Genomic DNA, 15,380 nt, shown 5'->3' on the forward strand with positions numbered 1-15,380 from the left:
CATCAAAACTGTCAGAATTTAGTGTGGAGGACAGTAAACTGCTATGGGGTATGCGTGTCGTCATTCTGGAAAAAGGCTAGGAGTTGATATTGAAGGACCTCCACAATGGACACCCAGGGTGTCCAAAATAAATCTGGCGGTTGGGCCTGGTTGGGGACGCTGAAAAGATGGCCCAACAATGCTCAGTCTGTCAGAAGCTCCCATCGGCTGCGCCCATTCACCCTTGGGAATGGCTAGGATATCCGTGGGCACAATTGCATGCCGACTTTGCCGATCCATTTCAGGGTTCACTGTTCCTCCTATTAATTGATGTCCATTTAAAATGGCTGGAGGTCCACAGGATGGGGCCACCACCTCCCGGACAACTGAGAAGTTGAAATTATCGTTTTGCATGCGTGGTATACCTGAAGTGTTCGTTACAGACAACGGCGCTCCTTTCGTGAGTTTGGAGTTCTTAGGGTTTTTTGAAAGCAAATGGGGTTCGGCATATTCGTACTGCCCTGTACCACCTGGCTTCGAGTGATTTAGTGGAGTGGGCAGTACAGATGTTCAAAAGAGGTCTCCAGAAGCAGTTTTCAGGTTTGATGGACACCAGGCTGGCTCATTTCTTGCTTTAATACAGGACTGGCCCACATACAGTGACCAAGGTGGCCCCGACTGAAATGCTGATGGGGCGTAGGCTTTGAACTTGCTTGGTATGATTTTCCCTGACATAGATGTGAAAGTGCGCCACAACCAGGAGCTACAAGGATGTTGCCCTATTTAATGTAGATCTGGACACTTGGTACCAGGTGATTTGGTGTATATTTGAAACTTTGAAGATGGTGCCAAGCGGATCTCCGGAACTATCCTCGCCAGACAAGGCCGTATTCCTATCAAGTACAATTCCAAGGTTGAATCATGTGAAAGCACCTTTATCATATTCGGTCTAAGTGACCAATTCTCCAAAGTTTTCCTTGTAAGTGTACCGTTCTCAACCAGCCAACTCTGTCATCGCAGCAGCCTGTAATGAGGCCCCAAGGGGGTCGAAATGTCTGAGTCGTGGACACAGATTCGGAAATGGAAACTCAAGCATCGGAATTCTCTGACGGGGATTGAACCAGCGGAAAAATCACGACGACGTTCCACTCTGAAGTGCCGTTCGCCTTACAGATTCATGACGCCCAATCCAGCACCTCAGGTGCGTAACGTCCAACCAGGTGCAAAGTGAGCCTGCCACTCTCCTTCCCCACAGACGTCGGAGGATACTTGTAACCACCTTAAGGGTGGGAACAATTAACTTCTCCGGGAACCTTTCAGAATACGAGATCTCACATTAGAGGGGGACCTCTAAGCAATGTCTAGTTGTATGGTATATAAAGCTGGCCAGTTAGGCATCAGCAAGGCAGACCCAGTTGGGATCTACCGTGTGATCGCTGGAATAGTTATTGTTAATAAATTAAGTTTCTTTGAACTGCTCAGTGTGGACTCCATCGTGGCCTTATAAAATTCACCAAGAACCCAGATACCCTGTTGACGTCAGTGTGTCATTAACAACTTTCACTTCCAGCAATTTACAGTCCAGGGAGTGCGAGGAGAAATAAAACAATCCACAGGGCACATCAAGAGATGCCCCTCTACAGCAAAGTCTTTTTTTGAAATAAATTTAGAAAACCTAATTATTTATTTATTTTATTTCCAATTGTGGAGCAATTTAGTGTGGCCAATCCACCGAACCTTTGGGTTGTGGGGTTAGGTGAAACCCACGCAGACACGGGGAGAATGTGCAAACTCCACACCCAGTGGCCCGGGGCCGGGATCGGACAGGGGTCCTCAGTGCCGTAGGCAGCAGTGCTAACCGCTGTGTCACCGTGCCGCCCCCGCTGTAGCAAAGTCTGACTCAATATTATGCTATGCAGAAAATCCATCGGTTTTGCTTCAAAACATTGTGTAGATGTGTGTTAACCAGGTGATGACATTTAAAAACTCTAACCAGTTTACACAATAAGTCCTGTCAGGAAATGTGGGTTACAAATAGTAACAAGTGAAGAGCGTACTCAGGAAATACATACTTTGCCATACTGTGTTAATTCCCCATTATTGAGGGGCAGCACGGTGGCGCAGTGGGTTAGCCCTGCTGCCTCACGGCGCCGAGGTCCCAGGTTTGATCCCGGCTCTGGGTCACTGTCCTTATGGAGTTTGCACATTCTCCCCGTGTTTGCGTGCGTTTCACCCCCACAACCCAAAGATGTGCAGGGTATGTGGATTGGCCACGCTAAATTGCCTCTTAATTGGGAAAATGAATTGGGTACTCTAAATTTGAAAAAAACCTCCCCATTATTACCATTATGCAACTTTTTTGTGCTGATTGGAACCACTGTTGTATCTGTGCAATTCAGACAATCAGCTCCTTAATCAAAGAATATGCAGGCGTCTTTATTTATGAGAGAACAAAGTATGGACACAGATATAATGAATATCTTTATTGAATATAGTTAACCCGTAAATTACCTACTATATATACAAGAAACACCCAGGATTTGACTATACTACTCACAAAGGTGGTTTGGTATGCTGTAGATCAGATCCCTGAGTCCCTCTGGTTCTTCTTTGCGAAGGTGATTCTCGCTGGCTGTTTCTTCCTTGCTTGCTTCCTTCCTTCTGGTCTGGTCAAGATCACCTCAGCTCAGACACTGAGTCTTTTGCTTCGAGCCTTCGCTTCCTAGATGTCCGGAATGCCTATTTTCATCCCCTGTCGCCACCCACCTTTTCCACCTGTCCTTGGCATTTGACCAATGGAGTCTCAGGAGGCAGGGTCTCAGCGCCCAATGTTGACAGGGCGCCTGAGCCCACCCTTGGAGGAGCGATGATTGCATAATGGGTTATCAGGAACTGTGAACAATAGGCCAATGCATCTCAAGTGGGAGCAATAATTACGTGATGGGTTATCAGGGGCTGCTCCAGCCATGCCCCGCAGCCTGTCTGAGTTCTGTATATTCGGATATTTGGATTCTGCAGGCTTCTTGCTGGAGCAGACTGTAGTCTGTCTCAGAAATGTAATCTTTTATATAATTTTATTTACACATTTTCAGAGTGAATGAGCTGTTGGTAGTCGCTGTGAACTTCTTTATGGCAGATCAGAAGTATTCTTTTGATACTAGAGGAACATTTTATAATATTCATTATTACTTAATAAAACAAATAGGGAATTGGAGCGAGATACATAAATCACAACTAAAGCCTCTATCTCTGGAATTTAATTCAAGCTCAGCTCAAGTGATGTAATAAAATTATGTTTTCTCTTTCAACTATATTCTTTCTGTGTGATAGTTATGTTGCTAATTGTGTTTCTCTTAATTTGGCTCTGAATATGGTGGCCAATATGGTCGCCTTCCTTCATTCTAATTACATTTTGCTCTAGAGTCGCCAGGTATCTCTCGATACCGCCACAAGGTTCAAAACCAAATACTGATCAAAGACTCGATACATCAGTTAGTAAGTTCAAAGTCAATGCTAATTTATTTACACACACAGTCAAATATACTCATGCACAAACTCTACAGACTGAACTATCACTACTGCTAAAGCCGATACTTAGCTTCAGGCGCCCACTCGGTCAGAGGAACAATGGCCGTTGTTCGGTTCTGAGGCTGTTGGGGTTGAACTGGTATGGAATAACAGCTAAGAGTGTCTGTCTGGTAATGTGCGTTGACCTTGGACTTACTTGTTCTAATGCAGCTTTGGCAGGTCTCTCCTTGGTGAGAGCTGGAGCCAAGAGAGCGATTCTCTCTTGGGGGATCCTTCTTATACCCAAAATGGGCTTTGCGCGCTTTTGGGCGGGCCTTGAACTTGGCCCCAATTAATTGGGCCGTTTCCCAATCGTTCCTATCGATTTCCTCCAATAAATAGGTGGGTGCCCTGATGGCTGGGCGTGTCGTAGGTGGCCGTTGGCTTGCTTTGTTCTGGTCTCCTCTGGCGCCGGGGTGTCTGCCTTTGTATTGCTTACTTAAATGTTACTCTTTTGTCCCCGAGGCTGGCTCATTAGTATGGTAATGGTTTTGTAGTTTGGGTCTTGTCTGGGAGCTGTGGCTCCAGTCAACAGACAAACCCTGCACCTGCTTGCTTTCTCAGTATTGTCCATTTTCCCTGCAATCTTTGCAAAGTGTCCATTTTGTAATCTGGAAGTGGCCATCCCAGATGGCTACAGTTATAATCCAATTCCTTGTGATTGTAGGTTCATAGGTCAAAGTTGCAGTTAAATCAGCACCTCAGTCAGGGAGTAGTTCAAGATAGGTGGTGTGGAAAGTGAAAATGCCTTACTGGATGCTATGACGAGGTTAAACCTAAGGTATTATTGAGTCAGTGTAAACAACACTTCATACCTGACTTGGGAGTATTTGACATACTGATGATCGAGAATAGACTGATGGGAAGGTAATTGGCAGGGTTCGATTTGTCCTGGTTCTTATGTACAGGACATAACTGGGCAATTTTCCCCATTGCCGCTCATAGATGTTGTAGCTGTATTGGAATAGCTTGGCTGGGGTCACAGCAGATTCTGGAGCCACCAGTCTTCAGTTCTGTTGCCGGAATATTGTCATGGTCCACAGCCGTTGCAGGACGTGCCTTCAGTCGTTTCTTGATACTAGGACGCAGATAATCTCAGATATGTACATGAAATAAGAAAGCATTACATTCATACAGTAACTTTCATGTGACTCAAAGCACTTCACAGCCAATAAAATGCAGTCACTGTGGTAATGTAAGAATATGGCAACCAATTTGTATATTGGCAAGCTCCCAAAGAAAAGCAACATGATAATGACCAGATAAACTTGTCTTTTAGATATTGATCGAGGGTTAGCTATTGGCCAGGACAGCATGGCTAATCCTCCGTATATTTATGTCCACCTCTAAGGGCAGACATGGTTTTCGTTGAACTTCTCATCAGATAGACACTACAGCACTCCCTCAGTATTGCACTGGAATGCTCAAGTGTAAGGATAGAATTTGACCCACACAACCTTCTGACTAGCAAGAGTACTACCATCAGATGTACACTGATCAGGTATTTAATGTCTTTCACAAAGAGTCATCCAAACTCGAAACGTTAGCTCCCTTCACTCTCCGTAGATGCTGTCAGACCTGTTGAGATTATCTAGCATTTTTTGTTTTTTGTTTCAGATTCTAGCATCCGGCAGTAATTTGCTTTTATTTAATCTCTTAACCATTGTCACAATTTAGACAGCAACCTGATGCAATGGTGAAGTCTGTCAGGAGTTGTTGCACTGGCGTATTTGTGATAATTCTAAAAAGGTAGATGGTAAAACAATTTGTGTATCAATCTGATGAGAACCTCAAAATTTACCATTGTGACAGCTCCTTTTCTATGAATAAATAGTGTAGTTTTGTGTTTCCTTTCGGCGCGGTTGGATTTTTTTTGCAAATACACGTTTTTGGTTCAGTGAAATAATTTAGAAGTAGTAAAACTAGCATTTTCTTATCTTGCGAGTCGGATGTATACTTCAAATGCAGTATTTTGCAATGCCACGAAGGTGGTCTGAAATGCGCACTGATGATATTCCCTAAATTCTTCTGCCCTAAAATAAAACATGAATAGATTACAATAAAACTTCTTGCCTGTACTTTACCCTGGTTGCTGATAGGCTGGTTTCAGTGGTCTGCTACATTTTGACACAGACTATGTGCGAGGCACTGTATCCAATGGGACAGTGTAGGCTCTGCCCCTTGGCCGGGAATGATTGGTGGATGGGTGCGACTGATCCTGGAGTGCAACCACCGATTGGTAAATGCAACTGTCAATCATAATCTCTCGCCCCCACAATTCGCACTCTTCTGGCCGAGCTCGAGTGAATGGAGGCAACTACTAGACTGGGGGATAGGGGATTATCTGGGTTACAAATGTTAACGTTCACAAATATATCATTTGAACTTACTATTTGTGTATGTCTAACACATTATCCCACCACCAATTGGAGCAATATTTCAGTATTTTATGATTGAGAAAGTTAAGCAACTTGCATTTAGTGAGTCACAAGCTCCACTGTCACCCCTCCCCCCCGAAGCCGGTAAATGTTTGCTGCATTTGACAGGAAATCTAAAGCGGCGAGAAAAAATACATTTCGAAAGCGGAGGAAACTGGTGCCCCGGTTCTAAAACATTATAGAATCAAAGCAAGGCTTTATATTCTTCACTTTGTGCTTAAAAGTTAAGGTAAGTGAGGCATATAGAGTGGAGAAGGTTGCTGGAGTTTTGAGTACATCGTCGATTGACAGCTCCAGGCTGATACAATGTGTGGTCACGGAAAGTTACTGCAACATGTAGAACAGTTATTCAGGGAATTAAAGAACTGTTCCAAGTACCTTTTTTCCAAGGTCGGATATATATCCTGACCTCCTTAAAGGAGCTCCTTGACGTTCTAAGTTCCAGTGCTCTTAAGTGGCAACACTGAACTCACGTTAAGACTGCTTTTTAAAGGCTACATTTTGTCTGAGTACATCTGGAAGTAATCGTTGCTTTGAATCACAAATAGATTTGGGGGCGGGGGGGGGGGAGGTGCTAAACCAACCTGTGGGAGAAGGTTCATTGCTATTGTTCAGCTAATTTCGAGTTCAAGCAGCTTTTTGTTACTTCTCAATTAAGGATATAGGACCTTAGCAATGTTACATTTTGCTATAGGTGTCATGAATGTTATTAATGGTGCTAAACTTTCAAACCGGTGTTAATACTCAGATTCAATATAATGGTTGCTATATACTATGGTATGAATTGTTTCCAATACAGTTCCTTCTGTATTTGTAGAGGAGGTGGAAAATACACAAGGGTTGGCAGAGCATTGGCATATTATGATGCCATGTACTTTTAGCTCCTGCACTATTATCACCTTCAAACTTTGTTTGTGTTATAAAGCTTCTAAAAGAAGTTTGATAGTAAATTTCAGACAAATGCTTGTTTGCTAGGCCTGATTATAACAATTCAAACATCATTTTAGCTCAGGAGCAGTCACACGGACTCTAATTGTTAACACCTTTTCTCAGCTTAGTGGTTAACACTGCAGTCTCACGGCGCCGAGGTCCCAGGTTCGATCCCGGCTCTAGGTCACTGTCCGTGGAGTTTGCACATTCTCCCCGTGTTTGCGTGGGTTTCGGCCCCACAACACAAAGTAGTGCAAGGTAGGAGGATTGAACATGCTAAATTGCCCCTTAATTGGAAAAAAATGAATTGGGTACTCTAAATTAAAAGAAAACACTATTTTTATCTCCACAGATGCTGCCAGACCTACTGAGTTTTTACAGCATTTTTTTGTTTATATTTCACTTTCATATTTTATGGGGTTATTGAAAGCTCTTAATTAAAATACTCTGATTCAAGTACTGAGATTTTATTCCATGTTTGTATCTCTTGTCACTAGGTATTAAGCTTTGGTTATGCAAAGTCTGTGTTATAAACATTGTATGTCAATTACTGTAAGTTTTCAAAGATTGCTCATCGTAACAGATAAAAATAGACTCATTGTGTGAAGCACAATTTGAGGACATGTTCTTTACAATACGAAATACAATAGCCAACGAAGCCCCCATCTCTTGAATAAATAAACATTCAATTTGGCTGAATTTTGGCTACACCAGCCAAGTATAAGATTTAGCCCAACTAAAGGTAACTTCTTAAATGCATTTAAATTCCCCACCATTCATTCTCACTGCCTCTGAGCTATTAATGCCAATTACATTTATGCCACATAATGGATAGTTTTATACAATGACCTTCAGAGACGAAGCCTTCATCCCACTAATTTAGGCTATGCTCAAATCCAAGGTTTAATTGGACTTGGTGGTTTTTACCAGGCAGTGTCGACCTCATGGCAAATATTATCAAATTTGTGACTACTTATAATTTCTCTACTTACTTTCTTTAGCCTTCAGCTGACCTTCCTAGGCTCTTCTTTTTAAAAAATTATGAAGTTCTCTGGATAGCCAATTTTTAGATCTATTTGTTAAGACTTATTCCAATGATGACATGTTGTACAAGTAATAGTTTACTTGGGGGAATGTATCAGTGTAAATTATTCAAGATTGTATGATTGATCATGTCAAGTACACTCACGGTTTCTTTTTACATTGTTGATCACTATTGTGTGATGCTGTACCATAAGCTGCTTTACTACTGTTTTATTGTGACCCGTGTAGTAGAGAGGAGGCAGTAGATACCCAGGAGTCTGAAGACATTAGTAAAATGGAGCATAAGAACATACTCCAGACAAGACTTCTTGTTAACGTTTGGATTTTCTCATGCAAAATACTCCAGATAAGAGTTCTTGTTAACGTTTGGATTTTCTCACGCAAATGGCCTGATGTTTTCATTGAAACAGGTCATGTCTTTTGCAATCTGAAATCTGAGCTTCGGTTTTCTTCCCTTTTGGAGATAGTTATGTAAAATTTCCAGCACTGGAATTAAATTAGTTACATTTCCACATTTAACTCTAGTCCTTTGTCAGTGTTTGTGCCTCACACGTCTGTTTCATCTAATCGTATTTTAATTTGGATCTAATTAACTCTGATTTATGATAAATTTATTTGGACTTAAATTGGGTTGTTGTTGCAGCTATTGATTGATGGAAAATACCACACTAAATATTGATCATTCAGGCTAAATCAATTAATGTAATTTGCTTATACTGAAACAGCTATGAATCGTATACTATGGAAGACAAGATGTCCTATTTTGAAATATATACAGAAGTGCAGGTGAATTGTGCAGAGTCCTTAACAAACTTTCTCCATTATTGGAGCTGTCATTTGAAAGAAAACAGTTTCTTGGAATAAGGCACTATTTTCAGGTAAAGGATTTCACATGAACGACGTAAGCCAAATATTAACAGTATTATTTAGGCTGAAATCCAGTAAAAACAATAATGAACATTGAAAAGGTCTCTCAATTTCTTTGGAGACCGAAGTAGCAATACTATTTTGACACATGATGCAGAATTTCTCTATATAGCCTAATCATGGGAAAATATGATCAGAAAGAGTCCCTTCAATAAGGAGATAATAAATTCTTTCAAGTCTCATTTTGCTTAACAATTCCAGGTCTGTGAGAACTTTGCATTTTTGCACCCCCGCCCCCAACATACAGGGCAGGTAAAGCACAGCTAAATGTAAAGTAAAACTCCATTCTGTATATCAGAAAAGTTGCCTGGTTCCAATCTAAAAAGAGTGCCCCTTAATACTTGAGTATTGTTTTTCTATTTCCTACATCAACCTTATGTGACATGTTCAATTGCTAGGATAGTGCCAGTTATTTTTGGATGTGGGCCGATTTACCAACTTGTTACAAATAGGGCTCTCACCACCCATCAATTTGATTTGATTTATTGTCACATGTACTGAAGTACAGTGAAAAGTATTTTTCTGTGGCCAAGGGATTGTACACAGTATGTACATGGTAGACAAAAAGAAATGAATAAACAGAGTACATTGACAAATGGTACATCGTACAAATAGTTACAGTGCGGAACAAGGGGCCAAATAAAGCTAATACATGAGCAAGAGCAGCATAGGGCATCGTGAACAGTGTTATTACTGGGAACAGATCAGTCCGAGGGAGAGTCGTTGAGTCCAGTAGCTGTGGGGAAGATGCTGTTCCTATGTCTGTATGTGCGGGTCTTCAGACTTCTGCACCTTCTGCCTGATGGAAGGGTATGGAAGAAGGCAAAGCCTGGGTGGAGGGGTCTCTGATAATGCTGTCTGCCTTTCTGAGGCAGCGGGAGGTGTAAACAGAATCAATGTGGGGGTGGCAAGCTTGTGTGATGCGTTGAACACGCTGAGTTCAACACACTCTGCAGTTTCTCGCGATCTTGGGCCGAGCAATTGCCATACCAAGCTGTGATGCAGCCGGATAGGATGCTCTCTATCGCACATCTGTAGAAGTTTGAGAGAGTCGATGCAAACATGCCAAATTTCTTTAGCTTCCGTAGGAAGTAGAGACATTGTTGGGCTTTCTTGACTGTTGCATCAACGTGAGTGGTCCAGGGTCGACTATTGGTGATGATGATTTTCAATGAGAATCAAGTTCCCAGGTCATAGTCCATTGTTCTCATCTTGGTACCCACTTAAAATGTAGTTAAGTATAAGGTACTGTGAAATCTTTTGCATAACATGTTCATCCAGGCTGATCAGTTGGTAAAGTACTGTACGATCCTTGTACTATTCTGTAAATTAGTGAAATACACTTGAAAGTTCATGAGTCTATTCAGAGTTAACTGGACTCTGCCTGAGAGCGAGAGAGAGAGAGAGAGTGAGAAATCTGATTGTGAGCTCTTGTGGACATTTGTTTAATTGATTCTTGAGATGTGAACATCGTCAGCAAGGCCACTGTTTGTTGCCCATCCCCAATTGCCCTTGAGAAGGTGGTGGATGGCTACCTGTTGAAGACAAGAAGGAACTTTGCTATGATGCTTCCCATGTCACATATCTGACTAAAACACTATCTAGTCTTGCATGAAAAAATTACTCAGTTTGGTGTGGAAATATTTCCCAGCATGAGTTGGTATGTTTTGACAAGGAAGCGACTAAGAAGCAAAATCTTCACAATGGTGAGCATTTCGCTTTATTTTTTTTAAAACTTTTTTTTTGTGTTCCTGCCCTGAAGGCATTGATTTCTTATCTAGTAGACATGTTAACCTGTTCAGTGTTTTGCTCATATAATCATTATTAATAAGTTTTGACATTAATTTGGACAAATTATTTGCTAATGGAAAGCTTCACAGCCAAATCCAATTCTCTCATCACTCAATATCCACACAGATACACCTGAAGCAGAGATTATTGGATAGATCAACTATTTAATGAGTCTTTGGGTGAATTATTGATTTTATTTTAAGATTAAAAAAAAAAAAAATCTCACTGCTTTAAATTTATGTTTTTAAGTTTGGATTGGTTTTGAAAATTGCTTGTTCTTTTCTTGGACACCTATATATTTCTATGTTTGGTAATGCAACAGAAATGCCATTGTGAGCCTCATAAACAATGAATGCTACTGGTAAATGGGAATAACCAATTGTACATCTCTTAGTACCAGGGTGGTGATGGAATAGTGGTAATATCATTGGATGAGTAATCCAAAGGCCCAGGCTAATACTCTGGGAACATCAGTTCAAATCCCACCAAGGCAGCTTGTGAAATTTAAATTCAATTAATAAATCTGGTCTTAAAATAGCTAGTCTCAGAACATCGGTGCAGAAGACAAGGCTGAAGCATTTGTAACCATCTTCAGCCATACAGTGGATCATACAACTCAATCCTCTCCTGTGGTCCCCAGCATTTCAGGTGCAAGTTAGCCAATTCGTTTCACTTCATGTCACATCAAGAAACGGAGGAAGGCACTGTATGCTGCAAAGGCTTTGGGCCCTGACAACATTCTGGCAATAGTACTGAAGACCTCTGCTCCAGAACTAGATGTATCTCCAGCGAACTGTTCCAGTAAAGCTACAACACCTTTTTTCTGGCAATGTGGAAAATGTGTAGGCATGTGTTATCTAAACAAAAAGCAGGACAAATACAACCCAACCAATTACGGCCCCATCAGCAAAGTGATGGGAAGGAGTTGTTGACTGTGTTATCAAGTGGCACTTACGCCGCATTGGCCTACTCACTGTTGCTCAGTTTGGATTCTGCCGGGATCACTCCGCTCCTGCCTCATCACAGCCTTGGTCCAAACATGAACAAAGGAGTGAGCATGGCTGCAGTTGACTGAGTGTGGCAGCAAGGAACCCTGGAAAAATTGAAGTCAATGGGAATCAGGAGGAAAACTCTACTTGTTAGAGTCAAACCTAGCCTGAAGGAAGATGGTTGTGGTTGTTGGAACTCAATCAGCCCCGCTTCGGGGCATCTCAGCAGGAGTTCCTCAGGATAGTGTCTTAGGCCAAAGCATCTTTAGCTGCTTCATCAATGACCTTCCCTCCATCCTAAATTCAGAGTTAGATATGCTCTTGATGATTGATTGCACAATGTTCACATCATTCACCACTCGGATTGAATCAATCCATGTCAACTAGAAGCAGGCCTTGGCTGATAAGTTGGAAGTAACATTTGCGTCACACAAGGTAATGACCATCTCCAACAAGAGAGAATCCAATTATCTCCCCATGATATTGCCATCGCTGAATCCTCCACTATCCACCTCCTAGGTGTTACTGTTGACTAGAAACTGAATTGGGCCAGACATATAAGTACTATGGCCCTAAAGGAAGTTTGGAAGTTGGGAATTCTGGTGAGTAACCCACCTCCTTTCTCCACAAAGCCATGTTCACCATCTACAAGGCACAAGTCAGGAGTGTGATGGAATACTCTCCACGTGCCTGGATGAGTGTGATTCCAACAGCACTCAAGAAACTCAACACCATCCAGGACAAAGCAGTCTGCTTAATTGGCACCCCATCCACAAACATTCAGTCCCTCTGCCACCGATGCACAGTGACTGCAGTTTGTACCATCTACGAGATGAGCTGCAGGAACTCACAAGATTCCTTCGACAGCACCTTCCAAACCCATGGGCCGGGATTCTCCAAAGTCCTGGCTAAGTGTTGACGCCGGCGTAAACACCGGAGTGTTTCACGCTGGCGTCAACGGGCCTCTTGGCCCAGCGATTCAGTGGCCCACAGGGGGCCAATACGAGGCCCTGCACTGCAGTCGCGGGTCCGCGCATGCGCATGCCGGCCATTTCTGTGCCGGCGCATAAGTGTGGTGGCCAAATCTGCGCCGGCCACCACGCAACATGTTAGACGTTTTAGTTGCTGTGAAATGAAGAGTCTAAAGTTCTTGTTCCTTTTCACCAAACACCATTTATTTCACTTCCACAGCCTCTGCACAAATCTCTTAACAACACACCACCTGACAGAGGCCACCTGAAGCCCCTTTACATGTCAGTGTCAATTAATGGATACTTAACATAAATGAGACAACTAATTGCAATGTCTCTAAACCCATTACTTAACAGTCTCCCCTTTCTTGGAGAAAAAAAATAATTAGGTGAAAACAAAATTTCAAGAAACTCAAAAACACACACATGATGTCCCCCCCCCCCTTTTTTTTTTGTTTGGACGAGAAAGAAAAAATACAGTCACAGAAACAAGCGCCCTTCATTAACAACATCCAAAAGTTTCTGTGAACTCGCCCCTATTTTCGTAAAACAGTCTGACAGTTGATAGCTCCTGTCGACCCATTTAATTTTTGTTATTTCCCCTCTGTCCAACATCTGCTTCAAACTTGCGATGTTTATCCGTAACCTCTTTTCATTGACACTTTTTGTAGAGTGCACATTTTTCCACAGGGATTTATTGTCAATGTGACAGTCAATAGGTATATTACCCAAATCCCCTAATCCCAAAATTTCTGTCAATATCATACTTATATAAAAAGCCATATCCTCCGCCTCAACAAGGCTTAACGCCTCAGCAGCCAAAGTGCTTTTCACCACTTTATTTTCTTTGTTTCCCACACAAGTGGGCAACATTTACCATTGTTCCCCAAAAGGAAAATTATAAAACCTCCTGTGCTTGAAACCCCATCACATAAATTTGCGTAGGACGCATCACTATAAACTATGAGTTTCAAGTGCTTAAGGTCACCTAAAACCGGGAACTTCAAGACACACTCCTGCATTTTTAGTTTGGCCAACGCTTTATTTGCTATTATTATGTCTTCCACTTTGCGATCATTCATTTTTGTACTCAACTCTAAGACATCAAAACTCACGTCCGGTCTAGCCTGTCTACCTAACCTGTTCAGTTGCCCAATTAAACTTCGCAGTTGCTCTTTTTCTATCTTTGAAACCATTGCATCTTTTTGTGAAACTCGGCCATGACTAATTGCTATTGGGGTGATGCTTTCCAAATCAGATTGCTGACGTAAAGTTGCCCCGAACTTAGTCTGTCCAATTTCCAGTCCAATACATTTAAATGCACCGGAAGCCTGACTTCCAACCCTGAATTCTTTCCTCAAACCAGAGATTACAGTAGCTTCAAAATCACTAGTACCTCCCCACAAAAAATCATCGACATGCATCATAAAAATGCTAGAAAGATTTCCTTTATAGTGCCAGTAAAACATTGCAGGATCTGCTTTCAACTGGCAACAGCCTAACTTTAACAAAACTGACCTTACCGAAAAATACCAAACTCTAGATGCATCATTTAATCCATATACACATTTGTTCAACTTCCAGAGTACCCCTTCTGTGTTAGCTGTTTCTTTAGGAGGACGGAGAAAAATGTCTCTCTCGAGCTGATGCACCTGCAAAAATGCAGCTTTTATATCTATAGATTTGCATTCCCATGCCTTTGTGGCTAATAGAGCCAAGAAGATCTTTAAAATAACTTTTCCTGCTGTAGGTGAATCAACCCTTAAATCCTGATCTTCTAAGTTTTCTTCAAATCCCCTTGCTACGAGCCTGGCCTTTGCCTTATAAGTTCCATCCGGAAGAACCTTTTCCGTGCAAATCCATCTGTGGGATAGAGCTCTTTGTCCCCTATCCGGTACTTCCGTGTATACCCCAAATTCACTCCAACTATGCAGTTTTTGCTGTTTGGCGTCTTTGATAACTTTATCATCTAATTTATTTGAAGCCACCAAAATCTCACGTGCATGTGGGCTTCTACTCCTATTAGTATTCGTAGTCTTACTCCTGATCCGAGATCTTGACAAACTACGTCCCCTCTCCCACCTGGTATCTCGTTCTGTACGGCTACTGCTTGATCTTTCCCTTCTGCTGTGGGATGTCCTTTCAGTAGTTCTCGACCTTTTCCTGCGGACCTGTTCACTATCCGATGTACTATCTGAACTGGCACTGCGTTTCTGTGCCCTCCATTTTTGAACTTCGTGTTCCCAATTCATTGTCTTGACTCCTTCCCCTGAATGCTGTACATTCAACCAATGTTTATACTTTCCAGTGGCCTTCCCTGCTCTACTAATAACCGTTGCATCCTTCCATTGACTCTACCCTTCAGGTGAGAATTCGTTTCCCTTCAGTCCGAATGAAATGATCAATCGAACACCAAGTCACTTCAACATTCACGGCCGGAGCTGCACCATTGTATCTCGGGGAGGTACAGCAGCAAGCCAAAGTTAATACATCCGACAGTAGCTTATATACAACATATGACGCTGTTTCTTTTCTGAGGACGGCCCCCTTGGAGGAGGCCTAAATTAAGGCATTCTGTTGCTCTCAGCTTAGTTATGGTTATCTTTAGAATTAGGAACCATTCCCAAGGCTGTATCTTGTTACTGCAAACTGTCTAGTGTAAAAGCACAAGCGATTACAAAGCCTTGACATTCCAGTTTACACAAAGCTCTTTTTGACATTTCATTTTCCCATCGAGCTCTAGT

The 15,380-nt window shown here is 42.1% G+C and overlaps 1 protein-coding gene across 7 annotated transcripts in view; it reads left to right on the top strand.

Annotated features, from left to right (window-relative positions):
• Positions 1-15,380, top strand: part of gramd1ba (GRAM domain containing 1Ba) — a 1,045,225-nt gene that overhangs the window by 291,078 nt on the left and 738,767 nt on the right. For 3 of the 7 annotated variants that reach the window (XM_072486667.1, XM_072486669.1, XM_072486671.1), the window contains exon 1: positions 5,880-6,213. The exons of 2 other annotated variants lie outside the window; for them this stretch is intronic. The gene's annotated coding sequence lies outside the window, so the exon portion shown is untranslated. Of the gene's footprint in view, positions 1-5,878; positions 6,214-15,380 lie in introns of those variants that run through there. 2 more of the 7 variants (XM_072486668.1, XM_072486673.1) reach the window with 2 other exon arrangements.

This window comes from Scyliorhinus torazame, chromosome 21 (genome assembly GCF_047496885.1).
Source record: "Scyliorhinus torazame isolate Kashiwa2021f chromosome 21, sScyTor2.1, whole genome shotgun sequence".
NCBI classification, from domain to species: Eukaryota; Metazoa; Chordata; class Chondrichthyes; order Carcharhiniformes; family Scyliorhinidae; genus Scyliorhinus; species Scyliorhinus torazame.